Source organism: Rattus rattus, chromosome 7 (assembly GCF_011064425.1).
Source record: "Rattus rattus isolate New Zealand chromosome 7, Rrattus_CSIRO_v1, whole genome shotgun sequence".
Lineage (NCBI taxonomy): Eukaryota > Metazoa > Chordata > Mammalia > Rodentia > Muridae > Rattus > Rattus rattus.
In genome coordinates, this window is record NC_046160.1 from 111,753,461 (window position 1) to 111,758,454 (window position 4,994).

Below are 4,994 nucleotides of genomic sequence, written 5' to 3' on the forward strand. Positions count from 1 at the left end.
ACTACGACCTGGTCTCCATGGCACACGGCATACACAACTTGACTAATGCCATCAGGATGATTCACAGCGTGTTGAGTTGTTATAAAATTTACTTTATGTTCCTCCTTCTGGAGATGTTTCTCCCTGCCAAGGTTAATGGCTCCAAGATAATTGGAAATAGCATGAGTCCACAAGGCAAGGCCGTGTCTAATGCTCTTCAGCAAAAATAGTAAATGCTGTGACCTTCAGGACAACTCTTAAGACTGTGGAAATGAACTCTGAAAATATGAGTTCAACAATGTATAAACAGGATTTCTCAGCTCCTCAAAATATAAGGATGCCGTATGAATTATATGAGGGGTTTCACAGACCTGAAAGAACAGAGACAGCTGCACTACGAACCAGCTTGTCAGAAAGATATTAAGGAAGGAGATGAAGAGATTTGGGGAGTGGTGATCTCAGGGCAAGATCCTACCCAGCTAAGTTTATTGTTTGTGCTTACCAACACAAGCAGAATCCTGAATCCAACGTCAGCCTGGTTCAGAGGAGTTTAGGCCCAGGCATGGCGGGAATGAGTGATCCCACTCAGTTAATTCTCTGTGCTTACAAAGACAGGCAGATCTCTGAATTTATTTGCCATGTTTTAAAAAAATGTGCATGCTGTCTTCTTCTAAGAACCAAGGGGTAAAGTCATAAAATGCTAATTCATGGGATAATCAAAAGGGAACCTGGGAAAATGATTGAAGAACTGATATGGTCTGCAGGAGAGAGCTACCCAGAGAGAACTGCTTGGAGAGTGAACACAGCTCTTTTAGAATTTTCCTAACAGGAGTTCTGACTTTGGTCAGAAAACTCAAGAATTACTTAGAGAGCCAACACAGCTCTACTAGATATTTTTTCTAGCAGCTTTTCTTTTCGGAATTTGTCTTGTGCGTTCTCTAACTTTGATCAAAAAATAAAAAAATAAAAAAAAAAACCCAAGGATTTTTTTCTAGCAATTCTTCTGACTTTGGTTGAAAAACCCTTGAGCTATCCAGAGAGCTTTTAGAATCTTTTTTTTCTAGCAAGAGAGAACTGTCTCAAGCAGAGAGCCATCTCTAGCAGAGCTGTTTCAAACAGAGAGCTGTCTAGGGAGCCATCTTGCGCAGACTACAGAGCTGTCAGCTTATACCCACAATTAACTTTGAGTTGTTTCTTCCAACGCAAGCTGAGGCTGGTCCTTGGCACCCACCCCTTTCCTCTTCCCCTTTACCATTCCATCCACCATTCAAGGATCAGCTTAGCCACAACCTGTGCTCCCCACAGCGATGAAATATCTTATCACATGCCCTGAAGCAATAAGCCTTACCAGGATTGAAATCTCCAAAATTGAGACTTAAACTTTTCCTTTGGGTTCCCTGCTTGTTTTATCAGAGTGACAAAAAGTTGACTAATACAGAGTGTCATTAGAAACTTCTCAGAGTTCAAAACATGGCAGCTGGAGGAGCATGGTAAACATCGCACTCCTTGAAAACATTAAAGAAATGCCTGCCGTAAGCTTGAACCCTTAAAATTATACAGCACATAAGAAAATGAGGACACTATCCATTATATAAAAAAAAATAAGACAAAACCCTCTTACCATTAAGGGAAGGATAGACCGCCACGTGTGCATACCCTTCACACAAGAGACACTATTCGAGTGCCCAAGTTATGGGCAGAGAAATATTCAACTTTATTAGTCGCCAGCAAAATGCAAATGGAAGTGGCTACCCAATTATTGGAAAATGAGAAGTGTTGGGGAGCCTATGCAGCAACCCAGATTTCTCATTCAGGACGGCTGTGAGTGTAAACTAGCAGTCATTTGGAAAGCTATTTGGTAGTCCCGTCAACATTGGCACACGACACAGAAGTGTCACTCCCAGAGCTATCTGTCCCCAGGCAACATGATCAGGAATGTTCATTAGAAGCCTCATTGGTCACAGTCCAAAACAGAAAACTGTCCAAATATCCATCAACAGTAGAATACGTCTGTAAGTTGAGATGTAGCTGTTCATTTTAGTGACCTGCAGCCCAACAAACGAGTTAAAGGAAGGAAACCAGATCCATGAACACACGGCTCATGCATTGTCTTACTCCACGTATACAGAAGTCCAAACCTGGTTGTGAAGGACCCTAGGGGCTTTCTTTCGCCAGCCTTACACCCAACCGCCTCAGGTCAAGACTAGGCCAAGTTCCGTTCTCCACCCACAGTTCTCAGGAGAAGCAAGAACATTCTTGAAAAACCACAGGATATACTGACTGATAGTCATCTGACCCTATGGTCCCAGACAGAGTTCGAATGTGTGCCCTATGCTTGCTAGCCAATAGATTCAAAGGTCAATATGCTTAGTCAATAAGTTTAAACTGTAACCTTGCTGATGTAACCTGTACACCTAAAAAATATAAAAAATGCTTGTTAAAGCTATTCGGGGTCACCTTCTAGTCACTCGCCATGAGGGGCTGATTGAGGGTCCACCCTGACACACTGGAAAAATAAACGTCTTGCATTTGCATCGAACTCCGTTCTTGTGTCTCACTTGGAGGGTCTACGAGTAGTTGACTCACTTTAGGCCTTACAGTTGAATCCATCTTTTCTCTTAAAGGTTAGTAATCATGGGGTCTAGGGAGGAAGGCAGTGACTACAGTTCAAAACCAAGACTTGACCACAGGCTGTCTCTTTGCTCTGGATGCTAGTTGTATACGTGTATTGCGATGCTGAGCTAGAGGGAGTTGGAACCCGAGTGTATTTCTTTAAATATATATATATTCTCAAGGTTTAAAATAAGGGAGGAATCAGCTGAGTGTTCTGTCTCTCATTTCCTTCCCTCGCCAACTCCCTGGCAGTTTCATCAAGTTGCCTTTCAGTGTTGAAATACTTGCTCTGTTTTAACAAGTCGTGGGTGGTTGATATGATCTCTTGATAAATGGTTTATACAAGGTTTTAAATAGTGCATTACAAATGTCAGTATTAAGCAGCTGGGGCATGGCGCAATCTTTCCTCACAGGAATCATGTTAATGAAACAAAGTGGGTTTTTGTTGTGGGATGTGTACATGTGTGCGTGTGTGTGAGAGTGTGTGTGTGAGAGTATGTGTGATGTGTATGTGTGTGTGAGTGTGTGTGTGTGTGTGTGTGTGTGTGTGTGTGTGTGTGTGTGTGTGTGTGTGTGTGTGAGTGTGTGTGTGTGTGTGTGTGAGTGTGTGTGTGTGAGTGTGTGTGTGAGTGTGTGAGTGTGTGTGTGAATGTGTGTGAGTGTGTGTGCGTGTGTGGTGTGTGTGCGTGTGTGTGGAGAGTGTGTGGTGAGGTGTGTGTGTGTGGGTGTGTGTGAATGTGTGTGGTGTGTGTGTGAGAGTGTGTGAGAGTGTGTGTGTGGAGTGTGTGTGTGTGTGTCTGTGTTTATGTGAGAAAGTGTGTGTGTGTGGTGTGAGTGTATGTGAGGTGTGTGTGAGGTGTGTGTGGTGTGTGTGTGGTGTGTGTGTGGTGTGGTGTATGTGGGTGGGGTGTGTGTGTGGTGTGTGTGGTGTGTTTGTGGTGTGTGTGTGTGTGAGAGTGTGTGTGTGAGAGTGTGTGTGTGTGAGTGTATGTGTGTGTGTGTGGTGTGAGTGTGTGTGTGTTTGGTGGTGCTGTGGGTTTTTTTTGTTGTTTTTGTTGTTGTTTGACTTTGGTCCCCATTCCCCATCTAAAGTTGGATCATTTTTACTCAGCTTTATCTGTACAGCAGAACATCCAGAAGCATTCCTAACGTCAAGCTACACACTGATTCCTGTGAAGGGTCACAACTAGTCAATATTTTAAGAAGGAATTCGATATAGCTTCCACTGTTGGTCCTGAAAACACTTTTAAAATAAAAAAGAACTCTGACACTTGTGGTCTCCCATTGGTGGTCTTTGCCTTATAGACATAGAATAACAAATGTTAGGTTTAAATAAAAACCTCCACATAGAGATCTCAACTCCAGCTTCCTCTGTGCGATCCCACAAGTCTGATTCCACCTTTGCTCTCCTTTCTCAGAAAATAAGTGTTGAGAATCAGAGCATACAGAAGCTGGAAAGCTGGACTAAGATCAAAGTAAAAGGCTATTCCATGCAAGCGCTCTGTTGTTTAGAACTGTTAAGCTCCTGGGCTATCAAAGATATAAGAAATCCAAAAGTATGCAAAATTGAAAATTAATGAAGGGATGGGTGGACTTTAATGAAAAGATTGAACAGTAGAGGTTTCATACAAGAAAGAAGATTCATATCCTATCAAATATCAGGAAAACAAACAAACGTTCTAACCTGTCTCATTGAATATAAGCATCAGCGTCTTTGAGAAGCTGCAGTAATATATCTTCCTGCCATGCCAGGGAGACTCCTACTTTCTAAAAGCAAAATGCTTGTGGCATTGTTTTTTTTCTCAATATTTTTCAGTGAATCTATGCTTCATTTTCAAAATGAGTCAGACACTAAAGTTTTCAACTTATGCTCTGAGGAGCTCTGTGGTTAATTGAGTAAGGGCAAAAAAGATACTCTGGTTTTGGAGGGATCGTGTTTTTGTTTTTGTTTTGTGTCTTTGTCCATTTGTTTGTTTTTTGAGCTGGAGGATGTAGCTCGGTGGTAGAGTGCCTAATCATCAAGCATGCTGTCCTGGGTTCAAACTCCATGGGCGTGGTGGGGGGATTCAGAGAGAGAGATTCAGAGGGAGAGATTCAGAGAGAGGAAGGGAGAGAAGGCAGGAGCAGCGAGGGAGGGAGGGAGAGAGATTCAGAGAGAGAGATTATTTCAGTGAGATGAAGATAGAGAGGGGGAAGATTCAGAGAGAGGGAAGGAGGAAGAGAGAGATTCAGAGAGAAAGGAAGAGAAAGGTTCAGAGAGGGAAAGAGAGAGATTAAGAGAGAGATTAGAGATATTCAGAGAGAGAGAGAGAGACTGATTCAGAGAGAGGGAGAGAGAGATTCAGAGAGACAGGGAGGAAGAGAAAATTCAGAGAAAGGGAGGAGATTCAGAGAGAAGGGGG

At 42.7% G+C, this 4,994-nt stretch overlaps 1 non-coding gene across 1 annotated transcript; it reads left to right on the forward strand.

The window, feature by feature from the left end:
* Positions 1-773: 773 nt before the first annotated feature.
* LOC116906346 lies at positions 774-836 on the forward strand. The gene has a single exon (XR_004388626.1). It is a non-coding gene; the product is annotated as a U7 small nuclear RNA (small nuclear RNA).
* The last annotated feature ends 4,158 nt before the right edge of the window (positions 837-4,994 follow it).